A 17,996-nucleotide genomic window follows, 5' to 3' on the forward strand; every position below is an offset into this window, starting at 1 on the left:
TTCAGTCTAATACTAATTCAGTATACTTTAGTCTAATACTGGTTTGAATAGACAGCAAAAAGAAATTTATTAAAAATTATCTTAAAAATAGCTCAAATATTGATGCCCAAACTCTACTCATGACACAACCCAGAAGTTTCAAAAATGAAAGATTCTTTAAAGGTAAATGAAGACAATACACTGGATTTATCCAAGGTTAGACCAAAACAAAGCCAACATTAAAAAGATTGAGCTCATTAGGATTGAACAAGGGAACGATGGAGTGCAGATTTCTCCTTGTAGGATTGAGGGATGTGAATCCATGAGGAAGCTGTAGCCCCTGGAACCTCCAAAGGCTGCCCCAGCACCAGCTCCACACCCCAAACACCTCAGCCACGCCTCTACTGTACCTTGGAAGGGACCTTCATTCACCTCTTCGCCTCCCCGACGCCACAGCCAAAGCTTTTTCTGATTAAAACCAAACCAGGAGGATGAGGAGCACACAATCAATCCTTGTTAAGGCTGATGATTATTCTCAAAGCACCCTGGAAGAGAGGGACACCCAGTGAGTGGCTTGTGCCAAGGTGAAACGGCCTTTTCTGCCCCAAATGCTTGGGTTCTGCTGTGGAGGACTGATATTGTCCCAGCCATTATTGCAATCCTCATATAAAATAAGTTTATCCAAGTATTCCAAGCTCAGCTTGCAGAAGACAGGGAGATGGTCAAGGAGAAGACTGAAGACCATAGCTCATATTTCAGGGAATAAACCACAGCCTGCTAATACAGCAGCAGTTAATTAACAACAAAAAAAATGAGTCTTAAATTGTTCTGTTTTGCAGAGAGGACACCAAAGAACACACACCACTTGGCCTGAAGCTAGAATGATCTCATTTTCTGCAAGATTTTACATCCAAATCTAGATTGCTGCCTTAAAAATGCCCTTATTTTTGGAGAGGAAAGTGAAGGTTTGTGGGCGGCAGCCAGGTACTCATCAGGCCAGCCAGCACCAGTGGGAAGAGAGGACAAACCTCTGGACAGCACAAACCCTTCTGGAGGCCTGCAACAGGGCAAGGTGCCTTCAAAGGCTCCTCTGTTCATGAAAACAGCCCCAAGGTGGAATTAGAAATGTATCAGTTAAAGCATCTACAGGAGTGAGAGTGGCTCCTCTGGAGCTGTGGGTATGTTGGCAAGACAGGAAAACAATATTCCACCAGGCTGGGGGAGAGACAAGTGAATTATTCCCTTGGCAACCACTTCATGGGACTTGGTTCTCTCCTCAGTAATTCATATTTGGCTCCTCAGTTACTTTCTGTAGGACTCCTCCAGTTTTAGATCTCATTTTAAAGTTGGTTACATCTTCTACATATTGTGCAAACAGGAGATGTGCATTTTTTAAGGTGAGTCTAAAACAGCTGAAACCACCTGTAGTGTGGGAACATCTGGCAAAATTCAATGCCCTCCTCAACAGAATAAGAGAAAAGCTGATGCTCTTTGTTCTAATTCTTTATTAGGGCATTAAAGCCTCACAGAGAATGAGCACCCAAACCACCCACCCACAGCAAAGGCAGCAGCAGAACCAATACTCCAACAGCTGTCACAGACATGTTTTATGAAAAATCCTTTCCTTAGGATTTTTTCTCCTGAGAAGCTGGGAGGCCTCAGGAACAAAATGTAAACATTGATTATCTCCTGCTGTGGAATGCAACAGGTGCATCTGTGATTGGTCTCATGTGGTTGTTTCTAATTAATGGCCAATCACAGCCAGCTGGCTCGGACCAGAGAGTCCAAGCCACAAGCTTTTGTTATCATTCCATTCTTTTTCTATTCTTAGCTGGCCTTCTGATGAAATCCTTTCTCCTATTCTTTTAGTATAGTTTTAATATAATATACATCATAAAATAATACATCAGCCTTTTGAAGCATGGAGTCAGATCCTCGTCTCTTCCCTCATCCTCAGACCCCTGTGAACACTGTCACAAACAGCAGCTTCCAGGTGTCCCTTAAACATTCTGGTGAAGGTGATGGAGACTGCCAGGCTAGAGAGCCAAATCCTCACATCCAGCATCCCTGCAAGTGTCCAAGGCCAGGCTGGATGGGGATTGGGGCAACCTGGTTTAGTTGAAGTTGTCCCTACAACTCGTCTTGGAACTAAAACATCTCAAAGATCCCTTCCAACCCAAACCATTCTGTGTTTCTATGGATTTATTTTAAGTTGGAGAAAGGAGATCCATTCTGCAGGCACAGGGAAGGAGCAGCAGAGCATCTTCTCCCTGCTGGTGCAGCAGCGCTCCCTGGACTCCCACTCCATTCCCCAAGGAATAACCCAGCCTGCTCACGGCCATGTGCATTCCCAATCCGGCTCTGCAGCAAAACAGGCTCCCTCTAATTATCCCTCAGCCTGCTGACATCTGAATGGTGGAACAGAAGCATGGCAGAGACACAAAATGAGGGAGTGTGAAAACAAGCCTGGCTCCTTTCTCTGCTCGCACCGCAGGCCCCGAGCGCACGAGGACTCGCTCCCGCCTGAGTCACTCCCAGCAACGCTTCCCAAGCACTCACAATTCCCACACAGGAGGCTTTTCTGGCAAAATTATTTAAAAATGAGAGGGCAAGAGCAACTCTGGGGCTGGAAGGAGCAACAGAGTGATGAGACGGATCAGTTGGGTCTGTGGAGCCTTATTAGAAGTAATTTATATGCAAGTGAAACAAATATCCCCCACACTTTTCCAGGAAAATGCTGAATTCCATACTGATTTACACGCTTTCCAATCCCATTGACTTCAGAGGGATTGCCTGCAGTAGGAATCGCCGGGCTGTGGCCTCCCAGCAATGGAGTAATCCCTTCATATTCCCCCTTTCAAAAGCCCCATCATCCATCCAGGTGCTGCAGCTCAGGCCCCATGAGCTGAGTTCCAGCCCTGCAGCAACACTTCTCCTCTCCATGCAAAATCCTGGGAAGGGGGGGAAAGGGAAAAAAAAATCTGATGATGGAAATGCCTCGTGGAGTGTGGCTGAGCTGGGGAGAGAGAGGCCTGAACCCTCCTTCCACCTAATTAAATCCAGATCCAAAAGCTGTTCTGATCCAAGTGCATTAAGTATTTTTGGTAGGAAGGGCAGGGAGAAATTAACTCCTAACTCTGGCTCTAATCTTTTTTTCAGTGTTGTTTGAATTCTCCCACTTCCTACAATTTCAGTGTTCCTTTGTGATAAAGAGGAGCTTGGCTGGCTCATCTGCCCCTTTTCTCCATGGCATTGGGCAGATTGCTCCCCCCAGCCAAGCTCTTCAAAATCACAGGACCTGCTTCTGCATTTACAAATATTGGTGCAAAAGGCAAATGCTGACCCCTCTCTTTTGTCACAGCTGTTATTTACAGCACCACCAGCACGCTGGAGAGATGATAATAAATGTTTAATGGTCCAGTAAACACCAAGAGCTTTATCTCCAGCCCATTTCCAAGCCTGATCAAATATAATAATCCTTTGTATGTCTGTCTGCCACTTCCCTGGCTTCCTGTGGGATGGGAAGAGATGGACAGGGCTGCTCTACATTCACACATATAAATAAAGAGAAAAAGGGCTTAGTTATAGGGACATAAATGTTTTCCCTGCTTCCATATCAATTCTTTGCTCCCAGAAGGTCAAAACTATCCACCAACCTGTTGGACCTCAACTTCTATATAATACAGAAATGCAGGCAGCATCTGCCTCTAGGATTCAATGCAGCAGTTATAAATAACAGGAATATTACACAGAGGAAGTGGGGAATATGTGGAGGAAGTTGAGAGAAGAATCATCCACTTACACACTGGGCAGACAAACCACTTCCTCAGCTCTGAAATGGAAGATCTATTCCTCCTCCAATTATAGCTGTGGGTCCATTACTCAATATTCCCTCCTCATGCAAGTCTTACTTATCTCATAGAGCCTCATCTCTCCCAGCTGACACTGGAAATGAGTCATTTGACACATTAAAGTGAAGCAGTTAGGGTTTTATTATGCTATTACACATCACTGTGACAAGCTTCCCTAAAGACCTGATCCTAAATCACAGCACAATTCTGGTTTGGGAAACTGATCCTAAATCACAGCCCAGTTCTGGTTTGGGAGAAACTGATCCTAAATCACAGCCCAATTCTAGTCTAAATCACAGTCCAGTTCTGGTTTGGAAAATTGATCCTAAATCACAGTCCAATTCTGGTTTGGGAGAAACTGCTCCTAAATCACAGTCCAATCCTGGTCTGGGAAACTGGTCCTAAATCACAGCCCAGTTCTGGTTTGGGAATGGGAAACTGATCCTAAATCACAACCCAATTCTGGTTTGGGAATGGGAAACTGGTCCTAAATCCCAGTCCAGTTCTGGTTTGGGAGAAACTGGTCCTAAATCATAACCTAATTCTGATTTGGGAAACTGATCCTAAATCACAGTCCAGTTCTGGTCTAAATCACAGTCCAGTTCTGGTTTGGGAGAAACTGATCCTAAATCACAGTCTAGTTCTGGTTTGGGAGTGGGAAACTGATCCTAAATCACAGTCCAATTCTGATTTGGGAAACTGATCCTAAATCACAGCCTAATTCTGGTTTGGGAACCTGACAGAACCCAGAGATAATCACATGGGAAAAAGCCACCTGGACTGTGCAGGTGAGACCTCCCCCATGCAGGGCTGCACCTATTCAATACACAGGCTCCAGGAGCCACACCTGTTCCACAGCTCTCCAGACCATGTTCAAGGTTTGGTTTCTTTTTTCCAGCCTCCAAAAGAGCCCCCAAATCAAGTCCTGGCACTGGTGAGGTCTGATCCAGCCAAAGCCACCTGATTGCACCAACACCAGCACTTCTTGGCTCACATGATGGGAGAGAGCTGCTTCCCGGTTTGATCTGGTCAAACTGGAGGGTCTTCTGAGGCTGATCCATGCACAAGATGAGGGACCAGGGCAGGATTATGTAAACTAAGGCTCCAGGCCAAAATAAAGGAGCCTGGAGGCAGGGCTGTCATCAGGGCGTAGCTCAGCTGTGCCTCTACCATGCACCAGCCCTTCCCTCCCTCCCTCCCTGGGACATTTTCACTCAGCATGGCCAGGAGACTCTTTCAGAGGGGTGTTTGAAACTCCCAGAGCTGCCAAAAAAGTCCAATTAAAGCCCAGTGAGAGCTCATCAGAAATCCAGCCCAGCGAACCGCAGCCCTGCTCGGCTGCTTTTCTGGGTGAACCCAAAAATCCTGCAAGCAAAGACCTCCCAGCAATAACACCCAAAAGGTTTCCTGTCTCTGCAAGAATCTTTGTTTGCTTTGGGTTTTAGTGGTAGATGGGAGCACAGACTACAACTTGTGGGAGATAGGTTAGTGCTGCTAAAGCAAAGAGCCTTTTTCCTTCCCTCCTGAATAGACACAGCACTAAAAATGCTGCTCTGAAACAGCTTGGTCCTGCATTCACAGATGGCAGCAAAAATTAGCATTATTTATCAGTGGTTTTAGTCACTTTTGAAAAGAAAAGCAGATAAAGGAAGTCATGCACCTGAATTAAAGCTCCTTGCTCTTTCTTTTGCAAGTAATACTTTAAAATGGAGCAGGAAAATAGCATTTTGCAGAGCTTTAGGAAACCACACTTAAAAAAACTCCACCAAACATTTACCCAAGAAGGAGAATGAAAACAAGCAGAACAATAAGAGTCACGGAAGTTTGCTCTGAGGAGACAGCTGGGAAGGTGAAAGGAGGAAACAAGCATAAAAAACACACAGCATAAAGATAGAAATTAATCCAAAACAGCAGGAGAAGAATTATTGAGCCATTTTACATTCTTACAGCAAAGGAGATGTGATCACACAGTGCTGTTCAATGCCAAATGCATTTGTGCACGAGTCACACCCCTGCAGAGGGCTCAGCCCAGCCCTGCATCTCCTGAGGACCTTGAGCTCTGTGTCTCAGAGTGATGGAGGTGAGAAGAAACTTCTGGAGATGGTCTGCTCCAACTCCCTGCTCAGCAGGGCCACACACAGCCAGCTGCCCATGATTGTGGACAGATGAATACTGAGTATTCCCAGAGATGGAGAATCCACAACATCCTTGGGCAATTTGTGTCAGCACCTCACAGGCAAAATGTGTTCCCTGCTGTTCAGAGGGACCCTCCTGTGGTCAGTGTGTGCCCACAGCCCCTTGTCCTGTCCCTGGCCACCCCAGACAGAGCCTGGCTCTGTCCTCTCTGCAGGTGTGGGTGGACAGGGATGAGGCCCCAGAGCCTTCTCTTGTCCTTCTGAGCAGTCCCAGCTCTCCCTGGAACCTTCTCCTCTCCTGAGCAGTCCCAGCTCTCCCATCCCTTCCTGGAACCTTCTCTTCTCCTTGTGAGCATTCCCAGCTCTCCCATCCCTTCCTGAACCTTCTCCTCTCCTTCTGAGCAGTCCCAGCTCTCCCAGCCCTTCTGGAACCTTCTCTTCTCCTTCTGAGCATTCCCAGCTCTCCCATCCCTTCCTGAACCTTCTCTTCTCCTTGTGAGCAGTCCCAGCTCTCCCAGCCCTTCCTCAGGGCACAGATGCTCCAGCCCCTCCCTGGGCTGTCCCCAGTCTGTCCATGTCCCTCCTGTGCTGGCACCCAGTGCTGCAGGTGTGGCCTCCCCACTGCTGAGCAGAGGGGCAGGATCCCCTCCCTGGGCCTGCTGGAAGAGTTTTGTCTCACCCAGCCCAGGCCACCACTGTCCCTTTTGTCACAAGGGCGCTTTTTTTGATGCCCAGCAGGACTCCCAGCTCCTTTCCTGTCCAGCTCCTTCCCAGCACAAACTGGTGAGGAATTGCAGGGAAACAGCAAATGCAGGAAAGAAAAAAACACTTGTAAACCTCTACAAAATTTGCTGTCAGACAGGGAAGCTCATCACCAAAGAGCTTAGTTCAGATGAAGGACAAATAAAAAAAGGCACAGAGAGCATCATATGATAAATAGGCATCATTTTCTCCAGCAGTGAAGCCTGTCCTCACTGCAAGAACTTGCCATTTCCTCCCAGCACAAATGGATTACTCATGGACAGAGAAGTCAGGAACAAAATTAACTCTTGGAGCTCAGCGTGTCCCAGGAGATGAGCTCAGTCCCAGCCTGCTCCTTCCTCCACAGCACACAGAGCAGGAGCCTGGTGTGGCCTCTCTGATTGCTTCCATCACCACAATAATTACTTTAATTTTGAGCTTCTTGATTTTGACAGAGATTCTCTTAAAAAGCAAAGGAAGAGCAATTAAATGAGAGAATTAAGTGAAATAAGGTGCCAACAGGGTTTGGTGTCTGTCCCTCTTCCCTTAAGTGGGGTGGAAGATTAAGTGCTCAGCACATGGGCTCCTGAGAAAGCCTCCAAAGGGAGGCAACCCTCAGAAGAGATCCAAAAAGCCTTTTTCTTAATAGAAATCATCTAGAACTTGCCAAAAACCCTTAAATCCTGCAGGACTGGCGGGATGGAGCCTTGGCTTCAGCTCCCACGTGGGCTTAGCAGTACAAATGTACTTCCCACAGCCCAGGGAAAGCAACCCAAAATCTATTCTGTCCCCAAAGTCTATTCTGTCCCCAAAGTCTATTCTGTCCCCAAAATCTATTCTGTCCCCAAAGTCTATTCTGTCCCCAAAGTCTATTCTGTCCTTCCTGTGGTGCTGAGCAGCCACAATGAGAGTCACTCCTCCAGAAAGCACAGAGGGAGCTGATTTATGGACTTACCAAGGAAGGAAGCTCTGATCAGGGTCCTTTTTCTCAGGGTTCTCATGTGTTTTACTTGAGCTATTCACTGAGGAATCCACAAGCTGCCCATGATGAGGGACAGGACACAATTCCTGCCCTTTTGTGTTATCACCTGCTCAGGTTTGGGTGGCAAGGAGGGGTTCAGCATCTCTGTTCCACACAGCCAGACAGTGCTGCAGGTTCCTCACCAGGGATCAAAGCAAAAAGAACCCAACTCCTCCACCAGCAGCAGCTCAAGAAGCTCCCAGTGTTGGCTGCCCATCCTGGAATTACAGTCCTCATCCTAATTTTTTTTTTTTTTTTTTAAGAATATAATCATCAAAACTTGTCTCTTGCTGGAAGGCTAACAACTGCATGACAGCCACATTCCAAGTTTTCGACTCATTCATGAATTCAAAAGTCAGGCTGAGCAGATGCACCATTAAGTCCAGTTCCCTTATTTTTGCCAACACATGTAATTATCCCCAACTTCAGAGACACAAACTGCTCCTGGAGAAGTGACTTGTCAAACAAGGAGATGACAGAGGCAGCAACAAGAGCCCACTCACCCTGCCACTGGTCTCATGTCTCACAAAATAACTGCCTTCCCACCCAGAACTAAAGGTTACAACTACAGAGAGAATGAGTCAAGCAGGAAAGACATATTTAAAAAATGGGGGAAAAAATGGAACAAAAAAAGTTTTATGAAAACACACCAGCATGTGTAAGACAGGAGGGAGACCATTTCTGCATTGCACCTTGTTTGCTCATGCTTTGTCTCAGCTGCCAACCACAAATGAAGTATCTCAGTTAAAACTTTGCTCATCTGGTACCTTTAATACTTACTCAGTCACTAGAAACTGAACATCTGTTTTGCTTTGAGGCTTTCAGCAGTGACTCAATGTTATCTGCAGTGCTGGACTGCTGAACATGAGTATTCCTGAGGTTTTTTTCTCCCCCCACACCCCACTCCTAGCAACAGAGCTTCTTGCTTGGGGAGGAATCAGCTGACAAAGTTGGGTTATAAAATCGTTACAGCTTGACACGAGTTGAGGAGGAAGGGCAGGAAACAGAGAAATTTCATCCTCAGCTGGAAATAACCCAGCTGAGATCTCCACCAGTGTGTACCTGGGTCCCACAGCTCCCTGAGATCAATCCACCTTTGCCTCCCAGGCTCTGGAGAAGCAGCAACCTCCTGCTGTGTTTACAGGCAGCTCGATAAACACAACACAATTAAAATCCCTCCAGCAACCTCTCACTGTGTGCATCCCCCCCCCAGGGCTGTGAGCAATCCCAAAGCTTTATTTGGGATTTAACCTCTGGGCACTGCAGAGAGCTCAGCAGCACATCTCCATCAGCAGGGAGGTTCCCAAGGTGGAGGAATAGCTGTGGGAAGAGGATGCAGCAGCAGGAAATATCCCAGCACCCAGGGACCCAATTAAGTGGCTGCCAGAAGCCACCAGCATCCCATTAGCAGGGTACACGCTGTGCCTGCACAAAGGCACGCCACGCCTGGGAAAAGGACTCCAAGGATAACATATTCTGAGTGTGTGTGCCAGGGAAGAGCCTGGGCATGGTCATCATCTTGTCCTGCTCTAAGAGAAGGGATCTGGGCAGTATCCAAGCCAGCCCATTGTTAAAAGTCATTTCCCTGCTGTATGTGCAGGGATGATCCTGCTGCTCCTTCAGGGAGTGGGGATTTTCACTGGAAGGGCATCAGACAAAGCAAATCCATAGGTCTTCCCTTCAGCTCACCAAATGGTGGCCATAAAACAGAGCCAGGTGTCAGAAAGGATACTCAGGGTGGCTTTATGGGGTTTCAGAGAATCACAGAATATCCTGAGCTCAAAGTGACCCAGGCAGGGATCACTGAATCCAGCTCCTGTTTCACCATCTCCCACCTCAGAGATGGGCACACACACAATCACCCAGGCCCTAAAGGACCTCCAAGATAACTGAGTCCAATCTGTGACCCATCAGCACCCTGTCACCCAGACCAGAGCACTGAGTGACACATCCAGTCCTGCCTTAAGCACCTCCAGGGATGGGGACTCCACCACCCCCTAGGCAGTTCCAGTCCAATATTTTATCACCTTTTCTATGAGGAATTTCCTCCTAATGACCGACTTGAACCTCCATTGGAGCAGCTTGAGACTGTAAGGGGTTCACTCAAAGGGTTTTACAACCCACTTCACCCTTATATACAGATAAAGGGCACTGACATTGAGGATTCAGAAGTTAACCTGCTGGGAGATAAAGGTTCAAAGGGAAATATGAGAAAATCCCTACTCCTGGCTCCCACCCCAGCACTGGAAAAGGCTTCTGTCCATTTCAGTGAAATTTTAAAACTGAATGTGCACAGGGACAGCCTGACACTGTCCCATGAGCACAACAAACCCCATCTGAGATCTGCTTAATTCAGTTCCTCCAACAGCAATCAGCAGCAGGTCTAGCAAGGTCAGACCCACACCAGTCCCTACCCTTTCCTCCCCAGAACACTTCCCAGTCTTCAGCACTGACTGTTTCTACCCAGGGATCTTTGTATCTTCCTTCCACCAGTTTATCCAGTCACCTTCCTGATCCATGGCAGTTTTTGAGCATCCTACAGAAAGCAGCAGCACGGGGTGCCCAGAGCAGCTGTGGCTGCCCCTGGATCTCTGCAAGTGTCCCAGACCAGGTTGGAGGGGGCTTGGAGCACCCTGGGACAGTGGAAGCTGTCCCAGCCCATGGCAGGGTTTGGAACAAGTTGATTTTTAAGTCCCTTCCAACTGAAACCATTCTGTGGTTCTGTGATTAACCCGTGGAAATTCTTACAAACACTGACAGTACACAGGGGGAGGATGTGCAACCAGGACAGCACCATCAACACCCAAAATTCTGATTCCCCAGAGCTCACAAAACTCCTCTGAGTCCTCTCCCCAAAGTTTTTACACTGCTAACACACAGCACAAGGAACAAGTGCTGCCATGCAACTCTCAGGGATTCAAACTGGGCTCCTCATCAGAGGCTCTGCGGGCAGCGAAGCAGCAGAACTGGTTTGGAAAGGAGAAAAGGAAAGAAAACACAGATGACTCTGATAAGATGTCTAATTAATAAAGCACAAACGAGACAGGCTGGTTCAGGCTGCATATCCCATCTGCTCTGCCTTCACTCAGGATGGTTCCCATCCCCAAAAGCACAGGTTTCCATGCAGATATTCCCACATGCTGACATGACAAAGATGTGCCTTCAGCACCCCAGCACACAAACTCTGCTCTGGCATTCCTGCACATCCCTGAGTTCCTTTCTTTTAGGAAAATAAAAAATAGGAGTGCCCAGCATGCAAAACATGGGTTGGGACACCAAGGCCATATCCCAGAGACCAAACACTAGAGTTTGGTATGAGTTTGCCATAACTTCATCAGTCCTCTGTGACCTAACCTACCATTAAAGCTTTACCCCAAAATAGTTAACATGTTTTAAGATCTGCTTTAAGCAACATTGCAATCAAGTTGTGTGAATTTATTTATAAATATTTATTTGAAGACCTGACAGCTCCCTAAGGCCAGCAGTTGAGTTATGATTCTGGAAGTTGATGTTCAGACAAGGTCTTGATCTCTGCATCTTTCTGGTCCTCCTTTTGAAAAAAAATAATCAGAGAAGACACACACAGTAGAGTCCCAGTAGTGGGAAACATCCAGACACTCTCACAGTTGTGCATCCAGGCCCTAAAAGCTTCAACAAAATAAAAAAATGAGAGAAACAAAAGGGAGCAACAGGAAACTGGTGGTCAAGCGGTGCTGATAGTCCTGGTGCTTTCTGAGGACAGGCTGACTCATTCTCCCCAGTTAAAAACCCAAACAACACCAGCACCAGCCAGCCTGCTGGAGGTGGGAGTTCATGGTTTTTTCAGGTTTCATTGCTATGGGTGGATTTAATGAGAATGGAAAGCTTTCAGGGAGGGTAAAGCCTTCATAGGCAGAGAGGAAGGTACAGTCAGTTCTGGAGAAGTTTCTCCTGCATCACTTCATTCATGGCCACAGCAGCTGAAAACCAGCAAGAGTCAGGCTCTGAAAAGATAATCTGGTCTATTCTTTTGCAAAACATGGGACTGAATGAGCAACATTCTATTGGGAAAGCCCACATGATGACATGGAAGAAAGAACCAGCCTGGTGTTCCAGCCAGCCAACTGGGGAGCACCAAGGCTTTATTAGAGGAAAACCTTGAGGAACTTGGATGCAAACAAGTTCATCTCCACCTGGGATGCCAAGATCCTTCCACTGCCTTCATATTGAGGAGCTATGAACATCATAAAGGTCTGATCTGAACTGGAGGAAGGACCAGGGAGGATGTGCCATGGCAGAAGCATCCCTCACCCAAGCCAAGGGATCCAAATGTGATTTTTTTCAACATTGCTACATCCAACCTCCAACCTTCAAGGCTGTAGCTTGCTCCAGCCCAGCTCCTGTCCCCACACCCCTCAAAATCCAACAATTAACAGCAATAAACAAGCAATAATCAGTGGGGAGCTGCTGCTTGTAAATCAGTTGCCACATCCAGGACGGTCGCATATCGCAATGTGAGAGGAACAACAACACAGTGATGGTGAAACCCTGCAGCAGAGATTTCTTTTCCAGACTCCAAACTAAATCCAGACAGCTCATGTGGGTGGCTGGAACTTCATCCCAGGAAAGCAAACCAACACAGGAAGCCTTAGCTGCACTGGAATATTCAAGATTTCAGGCAAACTTCTTAAAAGTAAGCATTTCTCCTCAGGAAATGGACAATGAGTTGCTGGCAGCATCCTGGAAGCCTTTCCTCTGACAAAGAGCTGTTACTGAGGAATGGAGCTCACTCAGGTACAGGCACAAAATAAAAGGCAGAAGTTGAACTGGAACTTGCTGACTAAGCTGAGCTGGGCCAGGGGGGGCAGGGGAGATCCAGGCAGCAGCCAGGGCTCTGCAACAGGCATGGAAACAAATTTCCATGGGAGCATGTTGCTTTAAAATCAGCTGTATGAGATCATCTTGTCCCCTTGAGTGTGTTGTTTCCTAATATTTTGCCCAGACCAATCACAAATGTCAGAAGCAGTGATTGGGTCTGTTGGTTTGGGTTTTGTTTTTTTGGGTTTTTTTTATTACCTTGAGTCCCTGCAGAGCCTGTTGAGGATGAGAATTATAGACCCTGTTCTGTCTTTCACATTACAAATGCAATTACCTCTGCAGCCTGATTGCAGAGTCTCCTGTCAGAGTGATTCTGCAAGAGGCTGGAAGAACAGCTTGCCTTTCAAAGGGAGTTAGGAACATTCCTGCAAGTCCTTCCATGCCCTGTGGTCACGTGCTGGTGAAATTTAAGAAAAGCATATGCAGTCCCAAGGGAAGAGCATCCCTTGGAGAAAGCTGTTCTTACAGCCTTCAAAAAAGGATGTGATGAAATGCCCTTGAAAAGTACAACATTTCCTGGGCAAAAATCTGATTCTTCTTGCTTTTCAATCCTCTTCCCCAGAGAATGAAGAAAAAATTCCACGGTAAGATGATTTTGAGATGGAAGGGACAGTTTGGAGATGGGCAGGCTTGTCTTGCCTGGTGCAAGAAATGTGGGACAGAGCAAAGCAAGAGATAACACTGAGGTCAGTTGGACTTCTCTTTCTAAACCAAAAATCCAATTCTTGCTTTTCAATCCTCTTATCCAGAGAATGAAGGAAAAGTTTCACTCTGAGATGATTTTGAGTAGGAAGGGCAGTTTAGAGATGGGCAGAGCTGTTCTACCTGGTGTAAGAGATGTGGGACTGAGCAAAGCAAGAGATAACACTGAGGTCAGCTGGACTCCTCTTCATAAAGCAAAAATCCAATTCTTCTTGCTTTTCAATCCTCTTATCCAGAGAATGAAGGAAAAGTTTCACTGTAAGATGAATTTTGAGATGGAAGGGACAGTTTGGAGATGGGCTTGTCCTACCTGGTGGAAGAGATGTGGGACTGAGCAAAGCAAGAGATAACACTAAGGTCAGCTGGACTCCTCTTTCTACAGGCAGCAAGCATCTTGGATTTGTCTCTTGGATAACTGCAAGTGGAAATTAGCACTACAAGCTGGAAACATCTGGAGATGGGGTGCTAAACAAGATAGTGCTGGTGGGCCACATCTGGTTCCCACATTTTCCTTTCAGCCTAACCAGAGGCAGGAGTCAGGCATGCAGGACATCCAGTGGAGCTGGGAATTCTGTGCTGGATGATCAGAGAGGCCACTGCCACCAGGTGAGAGCTCCCTTCTCCTCCAAGCACCCCCAGAACCAGCTGTGCCAGGCTCTGTGTCAGCCCCAGTGCTGGCCAGGCCAGGGTGCTGTGCCAAGGGAAGCAAGCTGAGCTGCCTTACTCACCACCAGACGTGGTCCAACACGTGCAGGAAGGAGAGAACAGAAAAATCAGCTCTCCAAAACAACACCAGCTCCATCTTACATCAGCTCACCCTGCCATGAAACAACTCAGCAGCTCTTGGCACCTTCATTTCCTCCTGGCACCGGGGCAGCAGCACTCCCTGCTCAGCCAGGGATTGATGGAGGGGCCAGTGCTGCTCACCAGGGCCACAGAGAACTCCCAATTTGGACAAGACAGGGCTTGATCCCTCTAATTATTAAGCAGGAAGTGGGAATATTAAGTGCAGATGTTAATGGTGAAAGAGGCAGAGCTGACACTAAAGTGAAAGAGAGGCTGGAAGACGGAATTGAAAGAGTTTGGATTGGATATTAGGCAGAAATGATTCCCTGTGGGGGTGGTGAGGCTCTGGCACAGGTTGTCCCATCCCTGGAAGTGTCCAAGGCCAGGCTGAATGGGGTTTGAAGCAATCTGGTCTATGGAAGGTGACCCTGCTTGTGGCAGGGATTGGAATGGGATGGTCTTTAAAGATCCCAACCCAAACCATTCAGAGATTCTGTGCCTAAACCACTGAGTTCAGCTCACAGCACTTGAAATCAAAGACCACAAGGTTTCACAGCTAACTATCAAACATGGAAGTCAATGCAGAATGTTCTATTCTAGGAAAAAATTAAATTGTTGCCTCCTCAGCTGCCCATTACCTGAAGTGGGATGAATGAGCCCCATTTCTGAGGGAATAAATCCCTGTTGGACCAAGGAATAGGCAACTGGAGTGGGAAGTGGCCAGCATCATTGGGCCTGTTCTCCAAGCAAGCGACTCCAGGCTTAGGGCATTTCAAAGACCAGCATTTCTCAGTCCCACAGCACCAACTCCTCCTTTCATTTCACATCCATCCCCTTCTCCCTGGGGACAGCAGGCAGCCTGGTGTGACACAATGGGAATAACCCCAGGCCCTCATCAGGCACCAAATGTGTGAGCAAGGCAGGCTTTGATAAATGGGAGGAGGCTGGGGAGTGAAGGAAGGTTCACGGAACTGAGCTCGCAGAAGACAGGAATATTAAAGAGTTTCAACTCTGCAGCCAGGAAACAACAAATAGGCATCTTTGCACTCAAAGCTGCTAAAAAACAGAGGAAAGAAAAATAACAGATGTGAGAATTAAGTGGGCAAGTGTTTGGTGTGTGATTTTGTCCACAGCAAAGGGACAAAAGGGGGCAGGTTTTCAGAAGCAGAGGATGTTTGTGGCTTTCAGGCCAGGTTTGAGGGGCTTGGAGCAACCTGGTCTAGTGGAAGGTGTCCCTGCTGGTTGGAATTGTTGGTCTTTAAGGTCTTTCCAACCCAAACCATCCCATGAACAGCAGCAACACTTGGGAGCTCTCTGGCACAAAGCTTGAGGTGCCTGTTCAACACTGCTGGGCTCTGACAAAATTCAGTACAAAAAGAAAGTTTTTCTCAAATCATCATTTTTGTGTTGCTTCCAAAATTGAGACCTGCAGGAGCTCAGTGTCCCCATCTGGCACATCTGCAGTGCTGGAGCTCAGGATGCTGCAATTCTGGGTGCCAGGGCATGGGGGGAGAAGGGAGGGTTTGGCAGCTGGAGGCCAAGAGGGAAGGAAGAGATAATCCAAAAAGTAAATAATGAATTTAGCTCCAGAACAGGATGGACCAAAATTGCTCCCAAAAATAAATTCAAGTGGCTCTTAGTAGCAAGAAGAGATTTAACCACCACACTCATTTTCAGTTCCTCTCCCCCAAACCATCATTCCCAATGTTCCTCAGGCCTCTTGTTTCTCTCTGGAGGTGGATCCAAGGAGCAACCTGCAACCTGGGGGTCAGATCCAGGATGGAAATGACTGAGAATGTCTGAGGGGAGAACACAGTTCAAATGCTTTGAAAGCTTTGGAGTGTTTTATTCAATGTTTTGATAGTTTCAAATAAAATCAGGGCCCAGCTTCTAAAATATATATGAAGTAAAACCATCAGCAATGAGAAAAATGTATTCTAATGTAACATCCAACACCACAGGATCATTTGGAACTGCACATCAAGTGACCACAGGCAAATTGGGGTAGCCAGAGATGCTTCAGAACTGGCTGAAGAGCCACAGGAGGGTCACTGCAAGGGCTTACTACAAGAAGGACACAAAATTCCATCCTGCCTTTGGCAAAAGCCACTGTTACTGAGAGCTGGCCCAGGGATGGAACTTGGCAGCCCGAGTCCAAAGGTGGGTTTGTGCCACAGCACCTGCCAAGGCTTGACACAGGACTGGTTCTCCAAAAAACCCACCAAAATTCATGAATCCAGTGCCTGAACTCTGAATCTCCCCAGGGCAGAGCCTGCAGGACCTTAAATAAGGATTTCATTCAGGGAGAGACACAGAGATCTGAGCTCTGCATCCCAGGTGCTCCCCTGGGAAGTGTCACAGCATCCCAAAGGAGCTGAGCTGCCATTTGTCACCTCCAGAACAAAACAATCCTCCTGGAAATGCCCTGTGCCAACAGCCCAGTCCTGCCAGAGAAGACAAAGCTCAAGGAATGCTTGAGGAGGTGTCACATCCACATTTTCTGAAAAATCCCTTTGCCCAGGATTTCTCTCCTGGGAAGCTGAAAAGCTTCCGAGAAAAAGGAAAACAATTCTTATCTCATTTGCTTCTCCTGTGTTGTGCTCATGTGGAATGTGTTTGGAGATTGTTCACCCACAGGTGATTGGTTCATTGGATTCTGCTGGGAGTTGTTTTCACTCTTTGGCCAGTTGGGGCCAAGCTGTGTTGGGACTCTGGAAAGACTCAGGAGTTTTCATTGTTATCTTTTTAGCCTTCTCTAAGTATCCTTTCTGTATTCTTTAGTGTAGTTTATAATTCTTTAATATAATGTAGTGTCATAAAATAATAAATTAACCTTCTGAGAACATGGAGTCAGATTCATCATTCCTTCCTTCATATGGGGGGAACACAAATACAATAAAAAGGTCAGCAACAATTCCTGTAACAGGTAAAATGGAAAAAAAAAAAAAAAGTGGAAGTGACAAACCTGTTCCTACCCCTGGGCTCAGGATCTGATAGCTGGGCTGGGAGCCTGCCTGAAATCCCATTTTGGAGGGAGGACGTGGAATGCCCTGCCAGGACCATCACAGGGGCTGGGAGCAGCTGAAGTGGCACAGAAAGTTCTGGATGTGGGATGGGAGCAGCCTCAGCCATGATGGGTAATGCAGAGGTGACCTTTCCACGCTGGATTGAAAAGCCTGGAATAACAGCAGGCACCTATGGAAGCTGTCACTGCACTACCCCCCTGTCCTTCATTAGTTAATTACTGACATTTCTGCAACTCCACTGCCTTAATGAAGCAGCAGGGGAGGGAGAATTCAATATTAAATATAAAGAATGATCTTAGCTGGGCAGGGGTACCTTCTCTGGCACAGCGCTTCAGGAACTCAAATTTCCTTAAATCCATGGCACTTTCCTTTGGGCACTGAACAGCCCAAAATTAATCTCCCTGTACACACACAGCATCATGAGTTCTCTGAAAGGATGAATCCTTGCAAGCTTAAAAACACAATTTTAAAGATTCTCTCCCAAACTGAGCGTGTGAGATTTGCACCCTTCAAGCACAAGAGAAGCTGGGGCTGTCCCTGGATCCCTGCAAGTGTTTAATGCCAGGTTGGATGGGGCTTGGAGCACCCTGGGACAGTAAAAGGTGTTCCAACCCCATGGCAGGGGTTGGAACCAGATGGTTTTTAGGGTCTCTTCCAACCCAAACCATTCCATGATTCAAAGATTTTATGAAATTCTGGCATTCTGGGCAGCAAAAGGCAGGAATTTGTTTTGTGCAGCAGAGACATTTAAACTAATTAAACTCCAAGACTGGTGTTCTGGTCTGTCATGTCACCTCCAGTGAAGCCACAGCCACCAAGCCAGACCCCACCTCTCAAGGACCTCTTTCCACAGCAGCTAAACACACTCAACTCCAAAGATCCCACGCTGGGAACTCTG

General features: G+C 47.1%; 1 protein-coding gene across 2 annotated transcripts in view; it reads right to left on the reverse strand.

Moving 5' to 3' along the window:
- The window catches only part of PTPRA (protein tyrosine phosphatase receptor type A), a 131,226-nt gene that overhangs the window by 100,831 nt on the left and 12,399 nt on the right, over positions 1 to 17,996 (reverse strand). For both annotated transcript variants that reach the window (XM_058804366.1, XM_058804368.1), the window contains exon 2: positions 390 to 524. The gene's annotated coding sequence lies outside the window, so the exon portion shown is untranslated. The remainder of the gene's footprint in view (positions 1 to 389; positions 525 to 17,996) is intronic.

Source organism: Ammospiza caudacuta, chromosome 4, assembly GCF_027887145.1.
Source record: "Ammospiza caudacuta isolate bAmmCau1 chromosome 4, bAmmCau1.pri, whole genome shotgun sequence".
Taxonomy (NCBI): Eukaryota; Metazoa; Chordata; class Aves; order Passeriformes; family Passerellidae; genus Ammospiza; species Ammospiza caudacuta.